Here is a 23515-nt window from a genome sequence, read left to right as displayed (position 1 = left end):
AGACGGTAACTAGACTTATTGCGGTGGTGATCATTTTCTAATGTATAAAAATATCAAATCAGGAGTTCCTATTGTAGCTCCAACATAGTGTCTGTAAGGATCTGGGTTCAATCCCTGGCCTTGCTCAGTGAGTTAAGGATCCAGCATTCCTGCAAGCTGTGGCATAGGTTGCAGTGCAGTTCAGATCCAACATTGCTATGGTTGTGGCACAGGCCTGCCTTTACAGTTCCAATTCAAGCCCTAGCCCGGGAACTTCCATATGCCACAGTGTGTACATCAAAAAAATTAATTAATTAAAAAATGTATATATATATTGGTCATTATGTGGTAACTTGAAACTAATAATACATCAATAAAAAGTCAAGCATTTTAATAGCAGTTGCAAATAATATAAAGAATGTCATAGACTACTGAAGTGACATTAATAATTTAAAAAGTTCTCTGTGAATAATTCTCTGAGGAAGAAACTTTTAAGCAAGGAACCTAAATGAAATGAGAGCTGTTTCCAAGCAAATATGTTGATATGCAATTATTTAGAACAAGCAATAGAAAGGGAAAATGTCTGGAGTGGAAAAAAAAGCAGAAAAAAATAAGACTGGCATATTAAATAAGCACAAGTAACTGTACATTTGGAAGTGTATGCTGGCAAGGAAGAGAGACATCAGGTGAAACTGGATATGGAGCCTGGACCAGATTTTTATATGATGGTGTGGATCATTTTAAGGACTTTATATTTTTGATAAGTTATGGGAAATCATTAGGAAATTTTAAGAAATAGCGGCTCCTGATCACTTTCATAATTCCAAAAATATTTAAGAGAATATAAGTTAGAATATGGAATAGATTTTTTTATAGAAATTGTACAAAAGCAACAAGGGAGACAAGAAATCAAAAAAAAAAAAATAGTGAAAACTACAAAAATAATAGAAAGGCTTCCAAAACAGAGTGATTATAAAAAAGCAGTGTATGAAGCAGAGAGCAAAAATAAAAGTACAAGGCAACAAAGAAGAAGACACAAACAGATGGAAAGATATATGATATTCTTGGATTGGAAGAATCAATATTGCCAAAATGACTGTACTACCCAAGGCAATCTATAGACTCAATACAATTCCTATCAAATTACCAATGGCATTCTTTACAGAACCAGAACAAAAAAAAATCAAAATTTGTACAGAAACACAAAAGGCCCTGTACAGTCAAAGCAATCCTGAGAAAGAAAAAGAGAGCCAGAGGCTTCAAGCTTCCTGACTTCAGGCTCTACTACAGAGCTCCAGTCATCAAAATAGCGTGGTACTGGCAATAAAAAACCAGAAATATAGATCAATGGACCAGGATAGAAAACCCAGAAATAAACCCATGTACCTACGGTCAATTAATCTATGCGAAAGGCGGCAAGAGTAGACAATGGAGAAATAACAGTCTTTTTAATCAGTGGTGCTAGGAAAACTGAACAGCTACATATAAAAAAATGAAATTAGACTATTCTCTAACACCATACACAAAAAATAAATTTGAAATGGATTAAAGGCCTGAATGTAAGTCTGGACACTGTAAAACTTAGAAGAATATATAGGTAGAACACTCTTTGACATAAATTTCTGCAATATCTTTACAGATTCACCTCCTAGAGTAATGAAAATAAAAGAAAAATAAACAAATGAGACCTCATTAAACTTAAAAGCTTTGGCACAGCAAAGGAAACCATAAACAAAATGGAAAAACAACCCATAGAATGGGAAGAAACCTTTGCAAATGAAGCAGCCAACTAGGGATTAACACTGAAATATACAAACAGCTCATGCAGCTCCCTCTGTACACACATTTAAAAAAACAATCAAGTACTGGGAACTATGTCTAGTCACTTATGATGGAGCATGATAATGTGAGAAAAAAAAAAGGAATGTATACATGTAGGTGTAACTGGGTCACCACGCTGTAGAGTAGAGAAAAAAACTGTACTGGGGAAAAAACAATTAAAAAAAAATTAGAAGACCTAAATAGGCATTTCTTCAAAGAAGACATATAGATTGCCAAAAAGCACATGAAAATATGCTCAACACAACTAATTATTAGAGAAATGAAAATCACAACTGCAATAAGGCACCACCTCACACCAGGCAGCATGATCATCGTCAAAAAGTCTACAAACAATAAATGCTAGAGAGGGTATAGATAAAGGGGACCCCTCCTCACTACTGATGGGAATGAAAATTAATACAACCACTATGGAGAAAGGATGGAATTTCCTCAAAACACTAAAAATAGAACACCATACAATTCAGCAGTCCCAATCCTGGATGTAGATTGAGAGAAAAAGAACATCTGAAAGAATACATGCAACTTCAATGTTCATTGCAGCACTATTTACAATAGCCAAGACAGGGAAGCAACTTAAATGTCCATCAACAGAGGAATGGATAAAGATGTTGTACATATATACAATGGAGTATTACTCAAGCAAAAAAAAAAAAAAATGAATGAAATAATACCATTTGTAGCAACATGGAGAGACCTAGAGATTATCACACGAGTGAAGTAAGTCAGAGAAAGATAAATATCATATGACATCAATTTTATGCGGAATCTTAAAAAATGATAAATGAACTTGTTAACAGATCAGAAATAGACTCACAGAGTTCAGAAACAAACTTAGGGTTACCAAGGGGGAAAGGTGGCAGGGAGGATAAATTAGGAGTTTGTGATTAACATATACACACTGCTATACATAAAATAGTCAACAAGGACCTACTTCATAGCACAGGGTACTATACTCAATATTCTATAATAACCTACTTGGGAAAAGACTCCGAAAAAGAATGGACATATGTATATGTATAAATGAGTCACCTTGCTGTTCACCTGAAATTAATACAACATTGCAAATCAATTATACTCCAATGTAAAATAAAAATTATATTAAATTTTTTAAAAAGAGTCTCAGAAAGGAAAAAAAAATGAAAAGAAATTTATGGTCAGTAAAGTAACTTCTCAAGCATGAGTGCAAACATATAGGTGTTAAAACCTATTTCATATTTGCAAAATCAGGCGTGGGGGCATGTGACAGAGATAGGAGATACTCTGGAGCCAGCTTAATTCTATGAAGCAAAAACAATACTTCTAGATAAAAAATCACATAGAAAAGTCATATTTGCAAAGTGCAATCTTTATGGCTATGTGAAAAGGAAAAACTGCTTTATAAGAGATCTTACAGCTGCCTATCCCTATTGCCTAAGGAGAGGTAAAGACATCAAGCTCAAAATCTTGTGTCATAAGTAAATTTCCATCTCACTTGGGACATATCCCTGGCTAGTCACCTACAGCCACAGCAGCACAGGCTCCTAGCCAGCCCGCCTAAGCCACAGCCACAGCAGCACAGGCTCCTAGCCATGTCTGTGGCTACACCACAGCTCACAGCAATGCTGCCATACCTTAACCCACTAAGCAAGGCCAGGGATTGAACCCACATGCTCTCCGTTACTAGCTGGATTCATCACCACTGAGCCACAACTGGAACTCCTAGACTAGATTTTTTAAAGAGAAAGATTTTCACACTGGATTTCAAAGTATCCCAATTCTCTGCTGTATATAAGAGATTTTGTGAAACAAAATGATTCACAAAGATGTTTTAATATGTACAGAGACATAGGCAACTCATACATAAAAAAGCAAAGTCCACTATATTAATAATAAACAAGGGTGAATTCAGGCCAAAAAGTATTAACAGCGACAAATCAGGGCTCTTTGTAACATTAAAGGGTACAAGTAACACTGTAGATAAAATAGTTATGAGCATCTACATATCAAATAAGCACTTCAAAATGAATAAACAAATCCATAGGGATAAAAGGAGAAAAGGAAACACATTAGTAGAAAATAATTAATTTCACTTCTCTGGACCTGTAACATATCAAAGGGATACAGAATACTAAAAGATATAAATTATATATAGTTTTAATAAACTATAGAGCTGAGTCACAAATGCATCATCTCTGGCTCCAGAGATTAAGCTCTTTACCAGTGTTCTATATTGTGATACTAGAGTGCCTCTCGAAGAGGAGATGAAAAACCTCTTTTCTGATTAAAACAATAATAAGGGTTGCTGGAGGTTTAAGAAAAAAAAAAAAAACTCTTGAAATAATTTTCTGGGAGAAGAGCAGACTATATTAATGAGGAGGTTAGTGTGATGGGCATTAATGCTAAAAGCCTTCTCCAGGTCAACTGAAATGATACAGGGGTACATCCAAGTGCAGAAAGAGAGTGCAGCCAGGACCTAGAAGATCTATTCAGATTATCACTGTCTTTCTCCTCGCTCTGTGACTACCGGGTGCTTCATCCTACCATACTGCTCTCTGCGAAGTGCCTTGTTCTGTTCCATTTGCACACAGCCAACTAATGGCTGCCAGATTCCTGCTATAATTGACTTCCCAGTTTAGACATCAAATTAAGATTGGTTAGGGTTTCTATAACCCTACTCAGGATTCCTTGGAAAGAGAATCTAACTGGTATAGTTTAGGTCATGAGGTTATAGTTATCCCATCGCAATAGGGAAGAATGAATCTGACTCCGTATTATATCTGTTCTTTTTCCTTCACTTTTACTTTAGCCTTTGTCCTCTGTCACTTGTGCACAGTCATCCTGGATCCCCACCTTTTGCAAAAGGATGTTGTGTATAACCTGAAATATGTAAGGTGTTTACTCTTAAGGTTATGACCTTTAAGAGTATTACATTTTAGATAAAAAGCAGAACAGAGAATAATATTTGTTTTGTTAGATATCCATAGGAATTTCATGACCTGACTTACATGGACAGTTACAAAAACAAAGGATTTCCAAACTAAGAAGACTGTAACAACTAAATACACCCCTACTACCTATCCCTTTTCTTGTATAAAAGCAGCCTGAATTCTGACTGAGGAGAGATGGTTCTTTGAGACACTAGTCTGACGGCTTCTTGGTCTGCTGGCTTTCCGATTAGAAGTCAATATTCCTTTGCCCTACCAGTTCCTCTCTTGATTTATTGGCCTGTCCTGTGAAGAGCCTAATGAGCTTGGACTCAGTAGCGTCATGCTAATCTGGTGGGATACGTAGGGCAGGACCAGCTGAAAAATAAATGCCTGCAATTGAGAAAGTCCAAAATTCTTTTGGAAGGATCAGTCCCATTTTGCACACATGGTAATTAAAGTTATTTACCCCAATTCAATTTAAAAATCATGCCCAAAGTTTTCTTGATATATCCATGCCTTCAGTAATGTCATAACAATTATTTTTGTTTAAATGATGCCTACAAAATGAAAGCAAAGAGAAAATGCCCTTTTACCCATAGCAGCTCACTGCATTTTTCATCCATGGAATGTAAGGACCATAATGAAAAGAATCCCATAGAGAGGGGATGGGGGATATTCTTTCAAATCTCAACTAAATGTTAACTTTGTAGTTTTATAATTTTAGCCAATATTTATTTTTTTCTAAACTATAAAGCACAAGCAAATTACTATTTCATTTTAGAAAGCAAAATTCCAAAGCTAAGCAAGGAACTCTTTAGTTATCTTTGTTATTAATCCTCTATATTTCTATGATAACTGAGAGAATATGGTACTTAATGTTTTAGAAAATCAGTTCAAATTTTTAACAGATGGCAAAATTGAATATTATATTTTATAGAATTAAAAAACCATGGTAATACATTAAAAGATACAAGACATTTATTTTTATTTATTGGAGAACTGCTTTAGTATGAGACCACTTCCCAAAATAGTTTCACTTGACTCAAAAAAATATTGGGCCATTTTACTAGCAGAAAGATATGAGGTTGCTTTTACAGCATCCATGAGAATAATGATGGAAAACAAATATTTAATGGATTCAAAATCTGTGTTACTGGTGCAATCATAGACATGTTCCAAAAGTTACAAAATGGGAAAAAAATTGTATTCTTTTAAATAACACAGGCAGTATTTTTTCTTTACATTTTGTTGTATAAATATTCTACAGTGTTACATGTAAAAAGAAGTTTCTATCGGATATTGAACATTAAACTACCACATTAGAATCAAAGGAAAGAAATCATGACTAGAAATCCAGTAGATTTAGACAGAGTTGAAGTTGTAGCAATGAATGAAACCTCCCAGTCTGAACAAATACAGAACAAAAACAGAAAGGAAGACAAACAATAAAAGTTAGAGGAATGCATACTTAGAAGATGAACAAAAAGAAAAGTAGCCCAGAAAAAAGTACATTTCTCAAGCTTAAACCAATAGAAAGTGTGGCAGTAAACCATATGTTTGCTTTTCTGACTCACTGCGTGTAGGAGAAATAAAATTCATTTAAAAGTCAAATAAATTGTGCTTCATATCCAAACCACCTATTTCAAAATAAAAAATATGAATTAAGAGAGTGTTCCATGGAGTTCCTGCCGTGGTTCAGTAGAAAAGAATCCGATTAGGAACCATGAGGTTGCGGGTTTGATCCCTGCTCTTGCTCAGTGGGTTAAGAATCTGGCGTTGCCGTGAGCTACGATGTAGGTCGCAAAAGTGGCTTGGATCTGGCATTGCTGTGGATGTGGTGTAGGCCAGCAGCTGTAGCTCCAAGTAGACCGCTAGCCTGGGAACCTCCATATGCCAAAGGTGTAGCCCTAAAAATAAAAAATAAATAATAAATAAATAAATAAATAACCCACAAAAAACAAAAACCCAAAAACCAAAAAACAAAAAAAGAGAGCGTCCCATGTCAATTAATCACAAATAAATGAAATAGAAATATCATCTTGCAGTATAAGCCTTCTAGAAAGACTTGCAAGCCCCCAAGACATTGGAAAATTTTGAGGATGACAGGAACCACAGAGATAATCAGACTAACCCATAGTCATCCAACGTGATTTGGAAATTGATACCTAAATCAATTGGTACCTAAACTGTTTTCATTAATTCAGCAAACTCTGAATATCAAAACTTAAAACACCTCTCATGTAGTAATTCCTGGTAGAAGATAAGATGAAGCATAGAACATTATAGAAATAGAGAAAAATGCATTTAAGTGGAAAATCTGTTATAAACAAAAAGGTTTAATAAAGCTAATTATCTACAGATCTTTTATTTCTATAATAGTTTATTCCATGAGAAAATATTAAAACTTTTACTTTTTTCTATCTTAAACAGAAATCTTATAAGAAAGATCATAAAAAAATGAGTCCGCATATTTGTCATTTATATTGCTATTTTGAGATACATTTAATATGTAAAGCATGTAAATAAGGTTGTTTATATTTAAAACATATACTCTAAGTTTTCAGGCTAGAATATATCATTACGCATTACCTTAATATACTTCTATATACACATTTTTTTGATTACTTAGTTTTGGTTCATTCACAGTTTTTAAAAAAGGAATCCTGAAAATTTCAACATATGGTAAATTGCTTTGAACATTAATTAGTTTCCAAGTTCACATTCATACTATGAGTAGAGATCTTAGAAAAATAAACAGTCTTTACTTTTGGGGAAAAAACAACACTAAAAAGTAAACCTGGAAACAATCTATATGTACACTATTTGGTTATGGTAAATAAAATTTGGCATATCCAAGAGTGAGATACTAGTTGGCAATGAAAGGGAGCTGCAAAAATAGATGAACCTCAAAAACAGTGTGCTAAGTGATAAAAGCCAGACATAGAAGAGCACATATTGCCTGATTCTATTTCTATGAAATGTCCAGAAAAAGAAAATATAAAGAGACAGAAAACAGAGGTTGCCTTGACTTGGGGTAAGAAATGAGAGTGCCTCTAATGAGACACAAGATGTCTCTTTATGGTGATGGTAATGTTCTAAAAAAATGGACCGCACCAACAGTAAATGCGCTGAAAGCAACTGAGCCAGGCACATAAAACTGATGAATTTTATGGTATATAAATCATATATCAACAAAGCTGTTTCCCAAAAAATGGTTATAACCACATTTGCTTTTAATGTATTCAAATAAAAAGGAACATATCTTCCCCTCCAAAAAAGTATACTCATAGGAAAGCACGAATCTCAATTTTGCTTGTATGAATTTGTAGAACTATCAGATGTGACGCATGATGGTAGTTTTTAAATAACATGTGAGACTGTTTAAAGTTTCCATCTGTCTGATTAGCCCAACCTACCATCTGAAATAAAGGATGGTTACAAGTACCAGCAATATATGACCTGCAAAATACTTACCCAATGATAATATTCCAACAAATACCTTATGACCTATATATCCTGCCGAACCTCTAAAAGCAACTCCCAAATAACTACTAGATCTTGCCATTTTTAAACATTCCTACAATTTTAAAATATTTTGAAGAATTGAGTAACTATTCCAAATAAATCCAGTTAAATATAAAACAACAAACTTTCCATAAGACTTTGAAAGTTTGATATGTGTCCACTCAAGCATTGATAACAATTCCATTCAATCACAGAAACATTATATTTTATCCTTGCTTTTCTTAGTATATTGCAGAAAAAATTATCAAGTACATGTATAACTTAGAAGTAATTTCAGTGACCCTCAGATAAGAATGAGGCTGCAATAATTGTTCTGACATTAATTATGTTTTTGAGGCACAAATGTTTTGTTCTTTTGTTTGCTTTGTAATTGTTGTTGCTTTCCTGGAGAAAGAAAATTGATCATTTTCTTGTCTGAATGCTGACTTATCTGTTTTATTACAGAGCTTGAAAAAAGCTTAAGGTAACATTTCAACAGCAATCTCACAATAACTTCACTATTTTTATTTGTTTCTCTTACCCAAAGACAGAAACACTAGATAAAGGGAATGACAAAGCATGTTTACATATGTATCTATGGTTCTTTATCTGTCTAATAAGAAAATGCATAGAGAAATATACTTTAGAAATGATCCTTTAATAAGCAATGAAGTGGCTTATAGCTGAATTTTGCCTCATGAATGTATAAAGAAATAACATTCTAGTGTATAGTATATGTTACACATACTTCTATGTTTATATCTATGCCTTTCAGTGGCCAGAACCCCTGACCCTGTTAGGCATGGGCCTGAGCCTCAGTCTCTCCTTGTCTATTCCATATCTCTGTGTCTGTATCAGACTGTCTGTGCGTATCTGCCTGTCTATTCATCCATATCTCTCTGTGGTATGCTTTTTGCTGCCTGTCAGTTTGCCTGTCCCTATATTTTGGTCTGACCATCCCTGTCCCACTGCCATTTTGTATCTGTCAGTCTGTCCCTACACTTCTTTACCTGTCAGCCTGTACTTGCTTGCTTATCTGTTGGGTTGTATGTATTGGTTTGTAGGTATGTCTGTCTATCCATGATTCTATATGTCTGTATGTACACATGGGCAAATTAAGATTTTTTTTTTGTCTTTTTGCCATTTCTTGGGCCGCTTCCGCGGCATATGGAGGTTCCCAAGGCTAGGGGTCTAATCAGAGCTGTAGCTGCCAGCCTACGCCAGAGCCACTGCAACGCAGGATCCGAGCCACGTCTACAACCTATACCACAGCTCACAGCAATGCCGGATCGTTAACCCACTCAGCAAGGGCAGGGATCAAACCCGCAACCTCATGGTTCCTAGTCGGATTTGGTAACCACTGCACCACAACAGGAACTCCTAAGATTTTTCTTGCAGTGTAGATTTAGCCTATAAATCTAGACCCTTTGGGTCTATGTGGGTATTCAGCAAAGGTTAAACAGATAGTTATAAGGGGCCACAAAACGAAAACAGGATTGCAGATAATGATCAATAAAACTGTTCTCAATGTCAATGGAGAATACATAATAACGTAAACACTTCAGAGAATTATCTTTATGGGTATAGCCCAGTTCCCAGCATTATTCTTTTTTTTTTTTTTTTCCACTGTACAGCAAGGGGGTCAGGTTATCCTTACATGTATACATTACAATTACATTTTTCCCCCAGCAGCATTATTCTTAATATCTAGCCCACCCCATCCTCACTGACAACACAGAAACAATTATCTTCTTTTCAATGATAATCTTCTTTCCTTCATGTAAATTCCACCAATTCTCCTAAAGATTTTCCTTTTCCTAGAATATTCTCAATTTTGACTTCACAAGGATAATCCAAAAGAGAAAAATATCCCTGGTAGATCTTTTTTTTTAAAAAGAAAAAAAATCACTTGAATTATTTTGTGAGAAATAACACCAAGTAACTCCAAGTAAAGGAGTGTGGGAGAAATTTGTAAGATAACACAGGGTGGGATTTAATGCTCTAACTCCTAATATTTCAGGATCTATTTACTAATGAGAAGATGCTTCTCAATATTATGCCTGTGAACAAAAGATCTGATTTTCCAGTCTTTTGTGGGTAATTCTTGGGGGAAAAAACACCAACACACATGACACCTGCAGACATGCACACAAATACAGTCGCACCCACATACACATTCCTACACCATATTCGTCTTAAAGATAAGTAAACACCTTTTTTAGAGACTAAATATAAATTTATAAAAAGAAAAATAATTCTAAAATATCAGAATGCCTGTACTTATCCAGCAGTCCTAAGGATGATATGCAAAAAAATTTACTTTAGTTTTTCTCTACAATAACCAAGAACCCACCAGAGCCTAAGATAACAGGGTCCATTACATTGATTTCGTAAACTAGAATAGTGTTTAAGGTTCTTCATATATAAAAGCATATATTTTAATTACTAGAAACTATAATTAAAAAACTGAAACTAAGACTGGTTATTTAAATTGATTGACAACCTTCCACTTTATGATGATTATATTTCCTTATTAGAAATAAAAACATCTGGATTAAGAAGGCAGAAAGAAGGACTGGAACTCAACTTCTCTCCTAAAAACAGCAAAATGCACAACTAAAGACTGAGCACTCTTCACCCAAATGGACTGGAAACCTTATAAAAGCTATCCCACTCCAGAAGAAAAAGAGGAGGACACAAAAAGAGGTATGAGGGGCGATTTCACGATATAAACAACCCGATACCTCCTGGGTGGGAAGCCCCACAGACTGAAAACAAACTGATTCAGAGAGACTCACCTATAGGAGTGAGAGTTCTAGCCCCACATCAAAATCTCACGTGTGGGGATCTGGCACAGGGAGAAAGAGCCCCTGGAGCATCTGGCAATGAAGTCCAGTGGGGCTTGTGTGCAGAAACTCCACGGGACTGGGGGAAACGGAGACCCCATTCTTAAAAGGTACACACAGACTTTCACGTGCACTGGGTCCCAGGGCAAAGCAAAGTCTCTTTGGGAAACTGGGTCAAACCTGACTACAGTTTTTGGAGGACATCCTGGGAAAACAGGGGTGAACGTGGTTTGTTGTGAAGGAAGGACATTGAAATCAAAGCTCTCAGGAATGTTCAGCAGCCGTGACTTTCTCTGGAGGTGGCCATTTTGGGAAAATATGGTCCTACCTGTCAGTCAGCTGCTGAGAAGCCCCAGGGGAAACAACAACCCAAGTGGGATCACAGGTCATCCCCAACCCAGTAAACAGGCTACCTAAAGACCCTTCAGGCACACAGCTGACTCTAATCCCACCCAGAGACTAAGCTCCACCCACCAGAGGGATTAGAATACACTCCACCTCCCATCAGGAAGCCTACAGCAAGCCCCCCATACCGACTTCAGCCACAAGGGGGCAGACATCAGAAGCAAGAGAGGCTACAACTCTATTACCTGTAAAAAGGTCACCACACCAAAAACATAAAAATGAAAAGACAGAGAACTATAACTCAGATGAGAAAGAAAGGAAAACCCCCAGAAAGTCAGCTAAGCAAGGAGGAGATTCTCAGCCTCCAGGAAAAAGACTTTAGACTGATGATGCTGAAGATGATGCAAGACATTGGAAATAAACTGGAGGCAAAGATGGATAACTTGCAGGAAACACTGACCAAAGAGATACAAGATATAAAACTTAAATAAGAAGAGATGCAAAATACAATAACTGAAAATAAAAAATTAACTAGAAGCAGCTAACAGCAGAATACACGAGGCAGAAGAATGAATAAGCGAGGTGGCGGACAGATTAGGGGAAATTATGGATGTGGAACAGAAAAGAGAAAAAAGATTGAAAACAAATGAAGAGAGTCTCAGAGATCTCTGGGACAACATTAAACGCACCAACATCCATATTATCGGGCTGCCAGAAGAAGAGAGAGAGAAAAGGAGACAGAAAAAATATTCCAAGAGATAATAGCCGAAAACTTCCCTAACATGGGGAAGGAATCACTCCCTCAAATCCAGGAAGCACAACGAGTACCATAGAAAATAAACCCAAGGAGGAACACCCTGAGACACATATTAATCAAACTGACCAAAATTAAAGACAAAGAGAAAATCTTGAAAACAGCTAGGGAAAAGAGACAAATAACATACAAGGGAACCCCAGTAATGTTATCAGCAGATGTTTCAGCTGAAACTCCACAGGCCAGAATGGAGTGGCATGATATACTTAACGTGATGAAAGGAAAAAACCTCCAACCAAGATGACTCTACCCAGCAAGGGTCTCGTTCAGATTTGAAGGAGAAATCAAAACCTTCACAGATAAGCAAAAGCTGAGAGAATTCAGCCACACTAAACCAGCCTTACAACAAATACTAAAGGAACGTCTATAGGCAGAAAAGAACAAGAGAAGGAAAGAAAAAACAGCAGCAACAGCAAATCCAAAGCAATTAATAAAATGGCAATAAAACATATATAGCAATCATTCCCTTAAATGTGAATTGACTAAACATCCCAACCAAAAGACATAGACTTGCTGAATGGATACAAAAATAAGACCCATATATATGCTGTCTTCAAGAGACCCACTTCGCTTCTAAAGACACATACAAAGTGAAAGTGAGAGGATGGAAGAAAATATTTCATGCAAACGGAGATCAAAAGAAAGCTGGAGTAGCAATACTCATATCAGACAAAATAGACTTTAAAATGAAGAATATTTTAAGGGACAAAGGAGGACATTACATAATGATTAAAGGATCAATCCAAGAAGAAGACATAACAATTTTAAATATCTATGCACCCAACACAGTTTCACCACAATATATAAGGCAACCGCTAACAACCTTAAAAGGACAAATCGACAATAACACAGTCATAGTAGGGGACTTTAACACCCCACTTACAGCAATGGACAGATCAACCAGACAGAATATCAATAAGGAAACACAGGCCCTGAATGATGCATTAAACCAGATGGATTTCATAGATATTCATAGGACATTCCAACCAAAAGCAACAGAATACACATTCTTCTCAAGTGCACATGGAACACTCTCTAAGATTGGTCATATCCTGGGCTACAAATCCAATCTCAGTAACATTAAGAAAACTGAAATCATACCAAGCATCTTTTCCGACCACAACTCTATACGACGGGAAATCAACAACAAGAAAAAAACTGCAAAAAGCACAAACACATGGAAACTCAACAACATGCTACTCAACAACCAATGAGTCACTGAAGAAATCAAAGAGGAAATTAAAAAACACCTAGCAGCAAATGACAACAAAGATACCACACTCCAAAACCTATGGGATGCAGCAAAAGCCATTCTAAGAGGAAAGTTTATAGCAATACAAGCCCACCTCAGGAAACAAGAAAAAGCTCAAATAAACAACCTAACTTTACCTCTAAAGCAGCTCGAGAGAGAAGAACAGACAAGACCTAAAGTTAGTAGAAGGAAAGAAATCATAAAGACCAGAGCAGAAATCAATGAAATAGAAATGAAGAAAACCATAGAAAAGATCAATGAAACGAAAAGCTGGTTCTTTGAAAAGATCAACAAAATTGATAACCCCCTAGCCAGACTTCTCAAGCAAAAAAGAGAGAGAACTCAAATCAATAAAATTAGAAATGAAACAGGAGAAGTAACAATGGACATCACAGAAATACAAAGGATCATAAGAGACTACTATAAGCAACTATATGCCAATAAAATGGAAAAGCTAGAAGAAATGGACAAATTCTTAGAAAAGTACCAGATGGCTTCACAGGAGAATTCTATCAAATATTTAGAGAAAAGCTAACACCTCTCCTTTTGAAACTATTTCAAAAAACTGCAGAGGAAGTGACATTCTCAAACACATTGTATAAGGCCATCATCACCCTGATACCAAAACCAGACAAAGATACCACAAAAAAAGAAAACTACAGGCCAATTTCACTAATGAACATCGATGCAAAAATCCACAACAAAATACTAGCAAACCACATCCAACAATACATTAAAAGGATTGTACATCATGACCAAGTGGGATTTACCCCAGGGATGTGGGATATCTTTAATATCTGCAAACCCATCATTGTGATAGACCACATTAACAAACTGAAGAATAAAAACCATATGATCCTCTCAATAGACACAGAAAAAGCCTTTGGCAAAATCCAACACCCATTTCTGATAAAAACCCTTCACATAGTAAAGGCCATGTATGACAAACCCACTGCGAACATCATTCTCAATGGTGAAAAGCTGAACGAATTCCTGCTGAGATCAGGAACAAGACAAGAACCTACCTCACATAATAAAGGCCATGTATGACAAACCCACTGCGAACATCATTCTCAGTGGTGAAAAGCTGAACGAATTCCTGCTGAGATCAGGAACAAGACAAGAATGTCTGCTCTCACCACTACTCTTCAACAGAGTTCTGGAAGTCCTAGCCACAGCAATCAGAGAAGTAAAAGAAATAAAAGGAATCCAAATTGGAAAGGAAGAAGTAAAACTATCATGATTTGCAGATAACATGATACTACACCTAAAGAATCCTAAAGACTCTACCAGAAAACTGTTAGAGCTCTTCCATGAATTTGGCAAAGTCACAGGATACAAAATCAATACACAGAAATCAGAGGCATTTCTATACACTAACAATGAAAGAGCAGAAAGAGACATTAGGGAAGCAATCCCATTTACCACTGCATCCAAAAGAATAAAATACCTAGGAGACAAACCTACCTAAAGAGACAAAAGACCTGTACTCTGAAAACTATAAGACACTGAGGAAAGAAATCAAAGATAACACAAATAGATGGAAAGGCATATCATGCTCTTGGAATGGAAGAGTTAATATTATCAAAGTCACCATCCTACCCAAGTCAATCTACAGATTCAATGCAATCCCTATCAAATTACCAAGGACATTTTTCATAGAACTCGAACAAAATATTTTGAAGTTTGTTTGGAAGCACAAAAGACACAGAATAGCCAAAGACATCCTGAAAAGGAAAAACAGAGCTGGAGGAATCAGACTCCTGGATGTCAGACTATCCTACAAAGCAACAATCATCCAAACTGCATGGTACTGGCACACAGACAGAAATATAGATCAGTTGATCAGGATAAAACGCCCAGAATTAAACCCACACACCTACAGCCAACTAATCTATGACAATAGAGGCAAGAATATACAATGGAGAAAGGACAGCTTGTTCAATAAGTGGTGCTGGGAAAACTGGACAGCCACATGCAAAAGAATGAAATTAGAACACTCCCTAACACCATACACAAAAATAAACTCCAAATGGATCAAAGACCTAGATATAAGAGCAGACATTATAACACTCCTAGAGGGAAAAAACATAGGGCAAACACACTCTGACATAAACCACAGCAACATCTTCTCATATCTACCTCTTTGAGTATTGACAATAAAAACAAAAATAAACAAATGGGACCTAATCAAACTTCAAGGTTTCTGCACAGCAAAGGAAACCCTAAACAACATGAAAAGACAACCCACAGAATGGGAGAAAATCTTTGCAAATGAATCAACTGACAAGGGATTAATCTCCAAACAACTTCTGCAGCTCCATACCAAAAAAAAAACAAACAACCCCATCAAAAAATGGGCAGAAGTTCTAAACAGATAGTTCTCCAAAGAAGACATACATATGGCCAAAAAACACATGAAAAGATGTTCAACATCACTCATGATTAGAGAAATACAAATCAAAACCACTCTGAGGTACCACCTTACACCAGCCAGAATGGCCATCATCAAAAAGTCTACAAACAATAAGTGCTAGACAGGGTGTGGAGAAAAAGGAACCCTATGACACTGTTGGTGGGATTGTAAATTGGTGCAACCACTGTGGAAAGCAGAATGGAGATGCCTCAGAAAACTAAACACAGAACTACCATTTGATCCAGCAATCCCACTTCTGGGCACCTATCCAGAGGAAACCACGACTCACAAAGACACATGTACTCCGATGTTCATTGCAGCACTCTTTACAACAGCAAAGACATGGAAACAACCTAAATGTCCATTGACAGAGGAGTGGATCAAAAAGATGTGGAACATATACACAATGGAATATTACTCAGCCATTAAAAAGAACAAAATACCGGCATTCTTAGCAACATGGATGGACCTAGAAACTATCATGCTAAGTGAAGTCAGCCATACAATGAGACACCAACATCAAATGCTTTCACTGACATGTGGAATCTGAAAAAAGGACAGACGGAACTTCTTTGCAGAACAGATGCTGACTCACAGACATTGGAAAACTTATGGTCTCCGGAGGAGACAGTTTGGGGGTGGGGGGATGTGCTTGGGCTGTGGGATGGAAATCCTGTGAAATCAAATTGTTATGATCATTATACAACTATAGATGTGATAAATTCATTTGAGCAATAAAAAAAAATAAAGTTTAAAAAAAAGAAAGAAAAACATCTGACAACATCACAGGGATTCAGCTGTGCAAATGAAGGGACAAAAGAAAAATTTATTTATGAAGTAGGTCAACTGTACTTACATCACATGGGAGTGCTGGCCTATTTTTCTTTTCAAAGATGTTCTACCAATTAAAATTTGGCTAGAAAAAAATGATTCAGTTCTACATAAATACTGAAGGCATATCAGATGTATTGATGAAATTAAAAAGGACAACCTAGATATTCACACAGTACACAACATATGCTTCTTAGAATTAAAGCAGAATTGCCACCTGGCAAAGTTCTCACTCAAACAGGCCTTGTACAAACATATTCAAATCTAACTACCTGTTGATACTGTTAAAAATGACTAGAAATAATGGAGTATTTATATCCAGTTGTCAGTTTGTTTTTTCATGGATTTCCCCACACAACATGAATTATTAAATTAAGCATAACACATTTTACATGTGAAATTAAATGTGAAATCCCTGTGAGTTTCAAAATTACACCATTTGGTCTTTTTGTTTGGAATATCTTTAGCCCACAGAATGTACTCCACAAGTATAAACTGCTATTGTTATTCTATATATTTCCAAATGCCATTCTAACATTAGACTTTAAAGGGCCCTTCAAGAGTGAAGGTAAAATACACTGAATCAAAATACTCTACACTACATTTTGATACTGGGAAGAATTTTAGCAGAAGAAACAGGCCAATTTATATTTTCAGGCTAAAAATCAGTGGTGCCATTTGTAAAGTAGACCATCTCATGCAATAACATGGAAGTTGAGGACTATACTTTGACCAAACTTTGCATGGTTTTAAAAGATCTTTCATGTTCTAGAATAGGGGTTGGCAAACTTATGCTTATGGTCAAATAGGGCCCCTGGAATATTTGTTTTATTGTTTTTTTGTTTTGTTCTACATTTTTTTAAGGTGAATAAGGAGAAGGAGAGAAGGAGGAAGAATATGTGATGGAAATATCATGAGGTCCAAAAAAAATCTAAAATGTTTATTGTACTAATTTTCAAGGGCTGCCATTAAAAAGTAACACTGACTGGGTGGCTTAAGCAAGAGAATTAACAGCATTTCTTTCCTCTCACAATTTTGGAAGTTAGAAGTTGAGATCAAGCATGAGGAGGATTAGTTTCTTCTGGGGCTTCTGTTAGATGAATGTCCTTTCCTGGTGTCTTTACATGGTTTTCCCTTTGTAGACACATATCTGTGTCCAAATTCCCTCTTTGTGTAAGGGCACCAGTCATAGTGAATGAGGACTCATTCTAATAATCTCATTTTAACTTAATTATCTCTCTAAAAATCCTATTTCCAAATACAGTCACATTCTAATGTACTAAGCGTTAGGACTTCCGCATGTGAATTTTAGGGAGAGACAATTCAGTCCATAACTTTTATTGGTAGGCATTTCATAGAAGAAAACCTCTACTTTAGTAAGCTGAGGAGGTTGTATCTGCCACAGTGAACCAGTATTTTCCTTTTTTTTTTATCATTTGTTTGTCAATACGCAACAAACACAAGGAGAAAAGCACCAAGCTTAAAGGTATCTACTTTCCCATTGAATTTGCTTAGGGAAAAAAGCCTCAAGGGATTATGGCTAAATTGTTTGAGGTTATGTCAAAGGGGCAGGGCTTAGTAAATAAGAATATTTACCTGGAAGTAGAAGAAGAACACAGGTAAGCACAAATATGGGACACCCCCACCCCACCTCAAAGGTAGTCTGATAATTAAACTGAATACAGTATCCATAGTGGGCCTGGAGACGGTGATGTCTTAAGAAGAACAGTAATACTTATTATCATTTCCGAGTATAGTTGACCCTTGAACAACTTCAGAGCCAGGGGGATCAAACGACCCTCTAAGCAATTGAAAAATCTGCATATAACGTATAGTCAAGCCTTCTTTACACATTACTCCATATCCTCAGTTCCACATCCTTGGATTCAACATACCTTGGATTACGTGGTACTGTAGTATTTACTATTTAAAAAAAAAATCTGTATATAAGTGGGCCTGTGTTGTTCAAGGATCAACTGTACTTACAGGAACAAGCCCCTATGATACTATTTTATAATATCTTGCCACTTATTATTACCCCTCCACACACACTTGTACAAATTACAAAACTAGTTGGAATGAGAATATAGATTCTAATCTCCTTAATTCCAAAATTGGGAATCAAACAACAACAGAACAAGAACTTCAAAGCTCTTTTGCAAAACAAACTTAGATGCCGAAGCTGAGTCTCCTTATTAGTGAGTGGGTAAATGAATAGATTTGAACTAGGACTGGCACTGACAACAGACAATGACAAAAAAAAAAAAAGAAAAAAAAAAGAAGAAAAAAGAATGGCTTTTCAGTAGATAACTGCTTTTGTGTCCACATTTTGATTTAGTTAGAATCTGCTAGATGCTATCCTATAATGCACTTTGAAAATAATTATTTGGTGGTTCCCTTTTATAAAAATTTTTGTATATCTGTTTTATTTTTATTGTATTGGAGTATAGTTGACTTACAATGTTGTGCACATCTATTTTCAAATTCCACTACCAAGATACTGAGTTAGGCGTAACTTCCCTCCCCATATAACTCAGAATATTAAAGTAGGTTTTCTGTAAATGCTTAACTCAATATAAAATGTATCTGAGAAATTCAGACTCGGTATTTTTCAGCAGGCCTGTCACCTAAAGAAAGTAACGTCTGTCTTGGATTTGCATACTATTTTTGTAAAGATTCAAACTCACACTTAAGGTCAACATCTGGCTGGATTTAACATTTGCATTTGACAGTTTCACTCTCATTAAAAAATGTTTAGCATTTTTTCAAAGCCAAAGCTGTCTTATTTTAATACACGTTTTCCTATATTTGCTTTGTTCCTTGAGGGGTGGATTTATATGCTTGAACTACCCTGTGCAGTTGGAATGTGAGGCCTTCTCACTAGACCAGTCACTAGCAAAATAAAACACAGATGAAAGGGGCAAAGGGCACATTATAATGAGCAAGAGGTTTTACTGTTTTTTCTTCTATTTCCGCATCCTTTGGGAGAAGGGAAAAGTGAGAAAACAGGATATAGCTCTACCTGCCTTCCCTGGTAGTTATGGTCTTTAATTTAGCTGTTTGAAAGCCATGGAGAATATGCCAACTAATTTCTCAAGCTAACATTTAAATTCCAGTTTTATCTATGCATGGATAATACATTGCTAATTCTATGTATTCCTTTAGTGCCAAGTAATAACTGCATACTAAACATTATTTTTAATACTAAAACTGTAAACAAATGTATCTATGATATTACATGCTTATACATTCACACACATGCATCGCTGAAGAAAGAGTCGGGGTGATTTCAAATGGAATACTGTATAGGAAAGTATGATAAAATATGTTCAAAACCAGGTACTGTTTACTGAGCATATATTATGCACAAACGATGCGTTTGTCACTTAATGTGCATGATCTTTACCACCCATGAGACTCTAAAAAGCAGATGCCGCAATCACCATTAAACTGCTGGTGGGATAGAGGTATGGAGGAGATAATTAAGCTTCACAAAGTTGCTTAACAGATTTAAACCTAGTTTGTCTTGCTCCCAATGCAAAGTTCTGTCTACAATGACAGACATATAAAACAAAGTTAAGGGAGAATTTGATAACAATCAGATGATTAGTCTGGGGTCCTCAGTAAGTTGAATGCACATTATTGGCTGAATATAGGACCTTTCATGCCTTACATGCACATAAGTAGATACTAAAGAGGCAGGCTTAATTGCCTTCCTCTGTGGGCACCAATTAGAAATCTTGAAATATTAATAAACTGGCTGATTTGGGAGAAATATCATTATGTGTTTTCTGCCTACATATTGCTATTAAGCATTAAACATATCATGGGCAGTCAATAAATATTAAAAATTTAACAGCAACTAATGAAATGAAATTATGGTAATATATTTCACAATGAACTCACCATAAGATGAAGTAAAACAAGCTTTAGCACTAGACCTGGAAGCTGAGCAGTTTTAGTTAGTGGGATAAGTGAATGAACCCTCTAGTGAGGCAAGACACTGTCATGGGATTGTGGTAGAAAAAGCTGATACAAGGTTAGAGCAATAAAAAAATTTTTGCAACCTGAAAACTGATAATATCCTTCCTGATTTTCATATGTGTTCTATTTATCTAATGTCGAAAATGTAAATTAAAGGAAATATTACTAAGCTACTATCATTTCCTTCCCATGTCCAGACATGAAGTGAATACATCCAATTATCTATTGGTATTATCTTACTATAAAAGAACATAAAATATGCTCTCTGAAGTTATTCCTTTTTTTCCCCTAATGTGCCCTCTTTTGCCCAGTCTGAGATTTTTAGAAGAGCCAGTCGTGATAATAATAAAAAAGGGTGTTAAATCGCTTTATCCTTTGGCATTCATAACTCATTGAATTGTAAAACTTGAGGCTCTCAGGAGTATATGAAGTTTCAGAAAGCACACTACTGTAGATTTAAATTAAAGCTACAAGTTACTGGGGAGAAACCAGGCTGGAAGCAAGCTCACTTTTTTCCTTAAGTGAGTGGAGGGAAAATGTTCCATAAAGGAGAGAAAAAGCTTGTGAAATGGAGGAATCCATAGGGAAACCTCAATTTAAGCCCCTGTTCCTTAATTCTTGCAAAATTTATGAAAAAAGAAGCACTTAAAAGTACTCTTGAAGGACTCTATTCTCCTTCCTCTTTTCCATTTTTTGCTTTTTACAGTCCCTCTGAGGATAAGAGAGAATGCACTTAAAGTTCCTATTTGGGTGACTCAGTCCTTCTTCTCCATCTCCTTCATTCTTCTAATTGTCTCTCGGATGCTCTGAAGAAATTAGAACACATTTAACAAGTGCTCTTGTGAACCTCAGCCACCAAGCCACCATTTCCTCTCCCGACTCTGTGATTAACCATTGACGGGTCCACAGATTCTGTTTTCCAGTCCCAGTCCTGCAGCACAGACACCATGCTCCCGGTCACACGTACTGATTATTCTCCCTATCCTAACAGTCATTTCTGACATACAAGAACAGGTAGGTTCCACTGAGTCTACTCACTCACACAACAGTAAAATCCTTGGAGGCATCAAAAGTCCTATATCATATTTTAAATTATTGCTTCAGTTTTCACAAACCGTGACTGCACATGCTTTGCTTTCTGTCCCACAGGACTTCTCACTCTGACACAGAACAAGCCCCTACAAAGAATCTTCAACTTTCAGGAAACATGCACAGAAGCCACCCCCCCCCCCCCTGTTCTAATACATCAGAGACATCATAAGCTAAAGTCCAGCTTAGGATAAGGTTTTCTTTCTTTTTATTGGTCCTATGAATGTTCAGAAGTTTGTCAACTTTTAACATTTTACTTTGCTAAATAGTTATGTCTTCTACAGATGTGTTCAGGTTTTTGCGTCACAGAATAAAGTTGAACGACATGTCTTTATGGTATGTACATTTAACTAATAAAACTGTGGCAATTTATTTAAGTGAGATTCTTTGGAACTCAAAAATAAAGAGCTGCAAAGCCAACAAAGTACACTGATACAATATTCTGTCAAAGACTCCTACTGGAGTTTCTTTAAATATATTTGTCATTCAGGTATCATAAACATCAATGACACCAATATTAACAGCAGCATTTGAGACAAAGTTTTGTATTTGAGAAGACATGGAGAAAATACCATGGTTATATAAAAATATTAAAACACATATAAGATGAAGTGAGTTTCCAAAGTCTGTTTTGCCTTCATTATATATTGCAGCTACCAAAAAAATCCTTAAGAGAATTAATATGAACGTATGATAATGCAGCTTGCAGCACGGTTTTGTTTTGGTTTCCTTTTTTGCTGATAATGCAAGTCAAACTATATCCTACTAACCTTCAGTAAAGGAATCAGATTATTCACTTACAAACATGCAGCAATAAGGTGCCATTCTTTAATCAATACCAACCACTTAACATCTTTCTCTGTTTTACAGGTTTGGATCCCCAGCTCATTAGATCATTACCTGCAAAATAACGGAGAGGGTAATGAATTGAGAAAATAACTACGTACCTTCAGAGAAAACCTGCCCGATAACAATAATCCATTAGAAAACTGGCAATATCCTCTGATCTATTGCCCGCAAAGCTATGACTTGATGGAGAGTTTCATTCCCTGGGCTCAGTTCTCCAGAAGAAAATCAGCACAATTTAAATATTTCTTGGAATGTGACAGCTCTCTAGATCCCCGGTTGCATTCTGTTCCCCAGGGATGGCAATCTGGTGTTCCTGTGTGCATAGAGCAGTAAAGATGAATTGAATATGCTTGAGATAAATTAGGAATGGCTAAGTTAAAATTGTCTCTGCTCCAGACTCTCTCATCTGCAGTCTGTAAGCCTGTTTTTCTGTGAAAAAGCTAGATGGCAGACTGCCTCAGTAAGTTCTTCTTAAGCGACACAGAGCATTTTCAATGAAGAAAAATTCTCCCATTATCTAAGCTAATGTGACTGCTGCTAAATCTAGTTTTTAAAGTGTCTACTGGCATGAAATTCATTTTCACTATTGCTTTCTTTCAAACTGCAGTCTAGAATCCATACTATCATGCTATATACATTTCTATCTGAGAAACATTTAAAGTTTTCAGCTAACATATTAAATCATATCCCTTTTTGCAGTTTTAACATCATTTATGTATAGGAAATTTCCTCTTTACATCTTCAAGCGGTTTTATTGCATCTTATAATATATAGAGCATTTTGTTTTAAATTGCAGTACCTCAATATAAATAATTGTATTCCTACTAATAATTACTTATTATAATGCAGTACTATACG

At 36.0% G+C, this 23515-nt stretch overlaps 1 protein-coding gene across 1 annotated transcript in view; it reads right to left on the bottom strand.

Moving 5' to 3' along the window:
• Positions 1–22973, bottom strand: part of MGAT4C (MGAT4 family member C) — a 723824-nt gene extending 700851 nt beyond the window's left edge. Inside the window, exon 1 of the mRNA XM_047788334.1 lies at positions 22756–22973. The gene's annotated coding sequence lies outside the window, so the exon portion shown is untranslated. The remainder of the gene's footprint in view (positions 1–22755) is intronic.
• Positions 22974–23515: the final 542 nt, after the last annotated feature.

Source organism: Phacochoerus africanus, chromosome 7 (assembly GCF_016906955.1).
Source record: "Phacochoerus africanus isolate WHEZ1 chromosome 7, ROS_Pafr_v1, whole genome shotgun sequence".
Lineage (NCBI taxonomy): Eukaryota > Metazoa > Chordata > Mammalia > Artiodactyla > Suidae > Phacochoerus > Phacochoerus africanus.
The sequence above is the reverse complement of the archived record's forward strand: the minus strand, read 5'-3'. Positions and strand labels throughout refer to the sequence as shown.